We start from the raw sequence: 10,371 nt of genomic DNA on the forward strand, positions 1-10,371 counted from the left end.
TCGACGTGTTTTTCTGAGCTCGGCGATTTTTACAATGGAAGAATTGAAAAGTCAAAGAATTTGTATTAAATTTGCGTAAAAAATGAAATAAAGTGTTGCAAAGTGCAAAAATTCACCAGATATGGCTCCGTGTGACTATTTCCTATTCCCAAAGTTGAAGAGACCCATGAAAGGACGGCGGTTTTCCTCGATTGAAGAAAATCGCTGAGAGTGCTCAAGGACATATCAAAAAGTGAATATCAAGGGTGCTTCGAAAATTGGAAAAAAAACGCTGGCATAAGTGTATTATATCTGGGGGGACTACTTTGAAGGGACCACATTAATGTAGACGAATAAATAAATATTTTTTTGAAAAAACGAAAATTCCGGGTACTTTTTGAACAGACCTCGTATTAGTATTTGCACAAAGTAATTTTACCTAAATATACATTAATTTTCAACACTTTTGAAGTTTCCGGCCCAAGTACTAAAAACTATATAATAACTATAATTTTGAAAGAAAAATTTTGTTTACCCAAGAAAATACGATTCGCAAGATGACCATATTTTTTCAAGTCAAAACCGGGCGGTAATTTTTAGGTATGGTAATCTGTGAAAGGAGGGAGGGTGTTGTAGTAAATACTAAAAAAAATTAAATGATTTCAAAATATTTTATAAATGAGGATTTTTTTTAGATCAGAATTACTGACCAGAACTTTATTATTTGATTATATGTTGTATTTTATACTTAATTTTTTGGTTGAATATGTTGTTTAAGCTTTCAAACTTAATATAAATTTGGTTCAATTTTGTTCAATTTCTTCATAATTATTCAAAACAATTAGCACTTATGTTTCCAGACAGTCAAGAAGTTCATTTTCTTATTTTTTTAATTTTCGTAAAATTTAAAATATAAGTTCTAAATTATGAATGTGAGAGAGGCTATTTAAACCGCCCTTTTTATATAAGCATGCTACTTGTACATAACATTTCTGATATTTTATGGGTACTTTTAATTTAATTATTAAGTATGAGCGAAGAATCAATTTAGATCTATACTTTTCAAAAAACTGGGCCTAAAGATCAAAAACCGGGGCAAATACTGCTTTAGAAAAACCCGGAACACAAGGTGGATTATCCGGGATTGTCCCGGCCAAACCGGTACGTAAGGGCACTTCGCATCAAGACATTGAATCGATTTAGAATTTTGAAAAACAATGGAGAGATCTCATTTGAGAATTGTGCTGATTAGTTTTTGGTATTAATTGTTGTTTTTTTACAGTTTTGATAAAACTTTGTATGATTTAACAGCTCTTGTTACAAGCGAACATTCTAAAAATTTACAGCCTATAAAGAGTGGTTTATATATATATATATATATATATATATATATATTTCTTATATATACATTATTATGGCTTCTACACCAAGTATACAAAAAACATATTTTCAATCACTTACAATACCATATTTATCTTCCCGTAGGCAGTTATAGTAATCGCAAAAAAATCGAAAATGAAAATTTTTTGCATTTCTCGACGTTTCAAAGGTTTCTGAATATTTTGGCATACCTTAGAAAAAATGGATGTATGTGTGTGTGTGTTGTGTGTGTGTGTGTATGTGCGTGTGTGTATGTATGGCGGATACAAATTTTCGTCGACGATTTCGGGAACACCGATCAACCGATTTGAATAATTCAAAACATCCGATTCGTATTGATAAGGAGACGTGCTGATTAGTTTTTGGCGAAGGCAGGTCTAGTCGTTCCGAAGATACGGGGCAAAAAGTACCAAAATGGTAACTTAGTTTTTGAGAGAGAACGGAGCGTCAGATTTTAATAATTAAAAAACATGCTACTTGTATTGACAAGGTGAATAATTGATAAAATTTCATGAAGGCAGGTCTAGCGGTTTCGGAGATCTAGTGAAAAAGTAAAAAAATGCTATTTGGCGGTCAAAAATGATCATTAGACATATGCACATCAAATTATCAGATTATTTTATAGAGATTTAGATTTTAACAATAAGTATAAAATTTATTTACATTCCTATAGGTTCCGTACCAATATTTATCCGTCAGACAGCGACGCGACGCTTACGCGCTTTATATTTTGTCTCTATGCAGTTAATTAAAGCACTACGATTGCTTTGATTTAAAAAATGAAAAAAGTTCCGATCTTCCAAAATATGTCAAAATAAAGAAAACTCTTTTTTTTTTAAAAAAAAGTATGTATTACGTATTCAAAACATCAATAAATTATTATTCAAATCAATTACAAATCAACATAACATTTAATGACACATACATTCTCATACCAAAGCCACATAAACATTCTGACACATATATCCTGGCGATAACGCGCAATTTACATTATTTGTGCAAAATTTGTTGAATATACTTGTTATCTTTAAAACCCATAAATCATAATGAAATGCCGAAAGAATATTTCATCATGTTAATTATAATTACATCTGGAGATAACACAATCCGCAAAATGCTGCAAATTTGAAGTATTTCATTAAGAATATATTTTTGATATAGGTTTAATAACATTTGATTTTACATTACTTGTAAAGAATTCTATACTATCTTTTAAATAAGCTTAATCCTTTTAGATAGAACTATCTAGCAGATAAGGATTCTTATGATTTGATCATAAAAATAGTGGGGCGCATAGCATCGTGCTTTAAGGCAAATTGCTGGAACTTCCCGTACCGTAATTAACATTCGAGAAATGAAAATAATCATAAATTGTTTTGAATAATTTCAAATAGATTATTATGAATATATACAGTAAACTTATGTTTTTAAATTAGACGTCGAGCGTATTCTACAAGCAACTTTGTGTATGTTTGTAAGAAATTTGTTCATTTTTGTTTTTTAAACGATTTTTTTGTAAATTTAGACATTTTTTCAAAATTTAGAAATTTTGTTTAGAAGTTTAAATTTTTTTGGAATTTAAAAAAAACGTTTTCTTTGATTTTTTGAGAATTTGAAAAATTTTGAAATATTTTTTTTTGAAAATTTCCAAATGTTCTCCAATTTTTATAAGAAATCGTTTTTTTTTAATTTTGATTCTTTTTTGAATTTTTTCAAAATTTAGTTTTTTTTAATGATGAAAAATTTCAAAAATTTGAATTTGATTGTAAATTTTGAATCTTTTTTCGGGTGCTCCACTCCGTTCTCTTAAAAACTGACTTAACGTTTTAGGTGCTTTTTTGCCCCGTATCTTCGGAACGGCTAGGCCTGCTTTCGCCAAAAACTAATCAGCAAGTCTTCTTATCAATACAAATCGAATATTTTTTTTAATTATTCAAAACGCTTGATCCGTGTTCCCGAAATCGTCGACGAAATTGTATCCGCATACACACATACATCCATTTTTTCTAAGACATGCCAAATTGTTCAAAAACCTTTGAAACGTAAACATATATGAAAATTCAAATTTTCTGAAATAACCTTTGTTGATATCACAAAGTATACAATGACAAAAGACCGTAAAAAATCTCTTTTTAAGCACTATACTACCTTAAAGTTAATTTATATTTTAGAGCTTTTAAATTTTTTAAATGAAGAAATGATTTTTTTTATTTACATACTTTGAAATATTTTGAAGATTTTAAGCTTGTTTTAAAGCAATCGCGCTGCTTGAGCTGCATAGAAACGAAATATGAAAGCGCCGCGTCGCAGTTTACGGATAAACTTGGTACAATCCCCATAGAAATGCAAACAAAATTTGTTCTTATTAAAATCTCTATAAAATATGTGCTAATTCAATGTGCATATGACTAATGATAATTTTGCCAAATAGCAGTTTTTTAGATTCCCTGAAATCTAATCAATTCTGCGTTTCGCCAATATAAGTGCCATGTTTTTTGATTTATTCAAATCCTACGCTCCGTTCTCTCAAAAACCGAAATATCATTTCTGGCATTTTTAATTTTTTATCAGCACGGCCCCCCATCAATACGAATTTAACTTCCCGTAGGGTAAGTTATAGTAATCGCAAAAAATTGGAAAAAATTTTTATATATCTTTGTGTTTCACAACCTTTTTAACTTTTGGCATACCTTAAAAAAATATGCGGATATTAATTTTGGTCCATGATTTCGAGAACTCGGAACAATCGATTTGAATTATTTAAAAAACATTCGATTCGCATTAATAACGAGACGTGCTGTTTAGTGTTTAGCAAAGGCAGATTAAGCCGTTTCAAAGATACAGGGCAAAAAGGGCCAAAAATTGCAATTCAGTTTTTGAGGGACGGAGCATCCGATTTGAACAATTCAAAAAACATTTCATTTGTATTGATCAAACAGTGGGGCGCATGGCATCGTGCCTTAAGGCAAATTTCTGGAACTTCCCGTACCAAAAAAATTTTGTTTTAAAAGACTAATATTTTTGAAAAAAAATTGACTCTGAAAATTAGATTTTTGAGAAACTATAAATTTTTGACAAAAAATTACTTTTTTTGAAAAAAAGACTTCCGAAGAAAAATGTATTTTGAAATATTTTAGAAATTCTGAACTTTATTTCAAAGCAATCGTACTGCTTTAACTGCATAGAGACGAAATATAGAAGGCGTAAGCGCCGCCGCCGCCGTCTAACGGATAGCATTGGTACGGAACCCATAGGAATGTAAATGCAGGTCTAGGCGTTTCGAAGATACGTGGCAAAAGTGCCACAAACGGTAACTCAGTTTTAAGAGAAACGGAGAGCTCGATTCTCGATTTTAATCATTCAAAAAACATTTTACTTATATTGACAAGATGAACAATTGATTAAATTTTCATAAAGGCAGGTCTAGCGGTTTCGGAGATCTAGCAAAAAATAAAAGAAAATGCTATTTGGCGGTCAAAATGATCATTAGACATATGCACAAAAATTATCAGATACTTTATAGAGATTCCAACAATAAGTATAAATTTGTTTACATTCCTATGGGTTCCGTACCAATGTTTATCCGTTAGGCGGCGATGCGGCGCTTACACGCTTCGGTATTTCGTCTCTATGCAGTTAAAGCAGTACGATTGCTTTGAAAAAATGTACAAAACTTCCAAAATATTTCAAAATAAAGAAAAAATTTTATCTAAAAGTATTTTTACCAAGAAAAAAATTTTTTTTCAATAATCTTATTTTTTCAAAGTAATTTTTTTTCAAAAATTGTAATCTTTTTAAAAAAAATAATTTTTGATACGAAAAGTTCCAGCAATTCGCCTTAAGGCACGATGCCATGCGCTCCACTAGTTTTATACTTAAAACGCCGGGCTGCAACGAGCATTTGACAGTTTTTAGTATCATTTTGTATGGTACTATTTATTGGTTTGTAATATCTGTTACTATTTATTATTATTACATCATTACATTTATTGGTTAAAAATTAGATTCGGATAATTATTTGTAAATACGTTTTAATTTAGTTTATATTTGCATACACACTTAAGGAAAATACAATATTTTTATTTATATAATTTATTTATGAGATAAAAGTGATATAGAAATGTATGTATTTACAATCTATTAATCTTTCAAGAATTCTGTCATATATTCGTTGACAGTTTCGTACAACTGTGACCATGAGAAACCTTGAAGGGTAAGTTGGGGGTCGGTTCCAGATGTTGTTGACCAGGTATACCCCATGACGTTGTAGAGTGTCATTAGCTCTTCTGATAACTGGTAGGTCACATTTAATGCGTTGAGAGCCTCCTTCATTTTTTCTTCTGCTGGTAATATATCATTCATAAAAAATGGACAAAGCTAGTTTGCATTTCTCTCGCCACATTTTGCGAAAGGTGAATAGTGATTAATTTCGCAATTGATTCCATTTCGATCTCTTGCGCACATGATTCTTTCCTTAATTTTTCTATCTTAGGAATCATTGCTGCATTAATAGGTTCTACTTTAACATGCTTTTTAATATGCTCGTCAAGATCAATGTTTTGTAAAATATTAAAGACCGCCTCGGAGAAACATGTTTGGCAGCTTGTTTTGAGGAAGCAGTTGCTCTTTCCTTAAAAGTGGAAACCGTGCATTCGATAGTGTATTGTTTAGCATGAGCTGGGCCAGTTCTTCGATTAAATTATACACGGGTATCGGTAAACCGTTTTTATCACAAAATTGACTTAACTTTCGTACGGCTACAGGAATGGTTGTGGATGGCTGCTCTTCAAGCGGTTTCCTTATCCTCCAAAAACTGGTGACTCGATTAAGTTAATTTCAGATAGCTTTGTAAGCGCCAACGACTCTTGTTTGGCTTCTTTTTTGGATTTCCCTGATCCAACAACCCTTACTTCAATTTCGTTTACTGTCATACGCACTTCATATATAAAGATGGGGTTCCTTGTTCCCGTCCCGTCGCGAATTAGGTTAAATTTTGGAGCCGGCGTTTTTTTTGCGGAGCAAAAGTTCACTAGAACTGTTACTGGGGTCTCCTGAGACATTATCACAACCCGAGTAAAATTACGGACGAAATTATTATTTATTTTAATAATTTATTTAGTGACTACTGAAATGAGTGTAATCAAAAATTTGCTGTTCGCCGTTTGTTTTTTCCATAAATTTTGTTTGATGTTGGCTCTCAATGTATTAGTAGGCTTGAAACTGCAGTTATTTTTTGTTGTATGACATTTAGAGTCCAAGCCAATAACAGAATATAATATATTCATACAGAAGTTTTTCTCTCATTCCATTTTTACGTTCAGATAGCTATTTAATTTGCGCGAAATATGAAAAATATGAATTTTAATAACGAATAATTCAGGTAATTTAAATTTATAGTTAAAAATTTAATAGTTTAGATTATTTAAACCTAAATTTTGCATTACAATCGTCTTACTTTTTGTAATACAAAAATAACTTAACGCAATTAAATATTCGAGAAAGAAAAATCAATAATCTATAAATATTGATTAGCGATGAACAACATAAAACACTTACGTATGTTTATATTTACAAGAGGCGTAACTGCATCATCGAAGATTCTGTTATCATAAGATACTTCTTTGCTTGTACATATGTAAAATACGCCTGATCGCACAGCAAATAGAGAGACTTTTTATAATTTTTACTACCAAGAACAAGCATACGAGAGCGTTGCCATGACAACGCTATTTTATAAGCTATGTTACGGCAGAATTGCCCCATTAATTTATACCCATTATTAAAATCTCTATAAAACACTTGATAATTTGATGTGCATATGTGTAATAATCACGTTTGCCGGCAAATCCTTTTTTTTACTTTTTATGATCTCAGAAACCGCTGGACCTGCCTTCCCAAATAATCATTCAGTTTTTTATTTCAATACAAGTGAAATGATTTTTTAATTTTTAAAATCGAACGCTCCGTACTCTTAAAAACTGAGTTATCGTTTTGGCACTTTTTGACCCGTTTCTTCGAAACGGCTACACCTGCTTTGTCAAAAAACTAATCAGCATGTCTCCTCATCAATAAGAATCGAGTTAAAAAAAGTATTTTACAAATAATTTAAAAAATTTAAAACATTTCTTTTTTTTAAGTCTAATTTAAAAAAAAAATGAAAAATTGTTTTTTAAAGTTTTTAAAAACCTATGATGCCTTTTTAAAAAAAATATTTTTTAGTACGGGAAGTTCCACCAATTTGCCAAGGCAAGATGCCATTTACCACAAGTTTTATCCTATTTTCAACTTCCCGTAGGGTAAGTTATTATAATCGTCTAAAAATCGAATTTGAAAATTTTTGCATTTCTCGACGTTTTGAAGGTTTCTGGACATTTTGGCATACCTCAGAAAAGATGAATGTGTGTATGTGTGTGTGTGTCTGTGTGTGTTTTGAGTGTCCGCATTCTTTCGTTCACGTTTTCGGGCGCACGGATGCCGACTTGAATGGTTTAAAAAACATTCGATTCCTATTGATAGGGAGATGTGCTGACTAGTTTTTGGCAAAGGCAGGTCCAGCAGTTACGGAGATAAGGAGCAAAGAGTGCAGAAAATAGAAATCGAGTTTTTGAGAGAATGGAGCATTCGATTTGAATGATCTAAAAAACATTCAATTAGTAATGATCGGGAGAATTGGTTATTAGTTTTTGGCAAGCCCTGCCATTTCAAGATACAGAGCTAAATGTGCAAAAAAATGGCATTTTTTGAGAGAACTAAGCATCCGATTTAAATGATTCAAAGAACTTTTTACTTGTTTTAAAAAAAAAAATGTTTCAAAAATTAAAAAAAATTTTTTTTTGCAAAAAAAATTTTTTTTTGTATATCGAAAATAATTCATATTTTATTTTTAATTCTGACTAAAGTTCTAACATACCTTAAACAAATAAATTCAACTTTGCAATTCAGTTTATATAATTCTTATAAATATTAGACAATGTTAAATAGACAATTTATAATAGTCTAGTTGAAAACACTCAATATTCCTCCAACATTGCGTTACGGTACGGAAAGTTCCAGCAATTTGCCTTAAGGCACGATGCCATAATACACCCCACTAGTTTGTTTTGAACTTACATTCCAATGTAGCATTTTTTCAAACCTAATATACAATATTACATGTTTTCATAAAATCAAACCATCACACATATTTCTTATCATAACATACATAAACTATCTAATCTATAAGCAGTTTTGAAAAAAATATTTGCGCCATCTAATATCAGTATCGAATATATAAATGAAACGTTTCATAATTATTTTGCAAACTTACAACGTATTGAAGCAATATATATAGTTTTTTCAATCTCGCACTTATTTCAATGTTGTTCAATTGTATTACTGATTATTATAAGTCACTTTCATTTGGTTATAATAATTTTATAAAAATAGTTTATAAATCTTGCATTATTATTAAAAAAAGGTATTAAAAATGATGTTTGCACACAACATGTAGAGTAGAATAATTGAATGTTAACTTCTTTGGGGTTAATAATAACAATTTATATTTATTGTTAAGCTATCATAAAAATCATTTCAGCCAAAACTTTCCCCTTCCAATTGCAGAGGGAACCACGCAAAATTTCGTGAACAAGTTAACATCATATAATCAGGCGGTTTATATCAAACGGTATAGATTGAACAGTGTACAAAATTGATACACAAATGAATTCAATCACAATTAAATACTTCAATTCCAACAAATGCTGAAACTTCCCGTACCGTAACGAAATGTTTGAGGAATATTGAATGTTTTCAAATAAATTATTATGAATACTGTAACTTATATACGTTTAAATAAATGAGTAATTGAACAAAACTTGACCAATCGAATTTAAAATGAAGGACATTGTATATTATTTATAAGAATTAGAAGTTAAAATTATTTATCTAAAGTATATAAGTGAGCTATAGAATTTTAACCAAAATTAAAATATGAATTTTTTCTTGGATATACAAAAAAAAAAGTTTTTCCAAAAGCTGTTGTTTTGTCAAAACAAGCCGATTTTTTTTTCAAATCATTCAAATCAAATGCTCAGTTCTCCTAAAAACTGTCATTTTTTGCACATTTAGCTCGGTATCTCCAAAACGGTCGAACCTGCTTTTGCCAAAAACTATACACCACTTTTCCCCATCATTACAAATTGAAAGTTTTTTTGATCATCCAAATCTGATGCACCGTTCTCTCAAAAACTCGATTTCTATTTGCTGCACTCTTTGTTCTATATCTCCGAAATCGCTGGACCTGGCTTTGCCAAAAACTAATCAGCACATCTCCCTATCTATAGGAATCGAATGTTTTTTGAACCATCGAAATCGGTTGATCCGTGCGCCCGAAAACGTGATCGAAAAACTGCGGACACACAAAACACACACACATCCATTTTTTTCTGAGGTATGCCAAAATGTTCAGAAACCTCTGAAACGTCAAGATACTTATGCAAAAATTTTCATCTTCAATTTTCGGCCCATTACTATAACTTACCCTACGGAAAGTTAATAAATTCCTCTCTAATAGAAAAAATGGTAAAGAAACATTTCATCAATGGTAAAAGGACACTATTAGAAGTTTTCCTTATGAAGGAGTTAACACATTTTCTTGTGCAAAAATATTTTAATATGAATCGATTTAGATCTATTAGTTTTTTTGTAAAGATAGGCCGAGCCGTATTTTCGAAATTAATTGTAATATTTTTTAACTTCCATGAAACCTGTTATAGCGATAAGATTAATGTCCTAAAGAAATCTATAATTCTACAGAAAATCATTTAATTATAAAAAACATTGAAGTTTGGAATAATTTAATACAAATATCCATTAGCACTTAGCATTAATTGTTAATCTAGCTAGATCAGAGGTTCCGAAAATTTTCTGTTGCGGATTCCTTAGCTTTTGCCATTGACCCTTTAAAATCTAAACGATTTGAATTTTAAAATAATACATTTGTAACTATAAGTTTATTATTAAATATTAAAAATA

General features: G+C 30.4%; 1 protein-coding gene across 3 annotated transcripts in view; it reads right to left on the bottom strand.

Moving 5' to 3' along the window:
* Positions 1–10,371, bottom strand: part of LOC113376608 — a 417,742-nt gene that overhangs the window by 269,414 nt on the left and 137,957 nt on the right. The gene's annotated exons all lie outside the window — the stretch shown is intronic.

Source organism: Ctenocephalides felis, unplaced genomic scaffold (assembly GCF_003426905.1).
Source record: "Ctenocephalides felis isolate EL2017-DRISC unplaced genomic scaffold, ASM342690v1 CF-g0.4_SCAFFOLD_01886, whole genome shotgun sequence".
NCBI classification, from domain to species: Eukaryota; Metazoa; Arthropoda; class Insecta; order Siphonaptera; family Pulicidae; genus Ctenocephalides; species Ctenocephalides felis.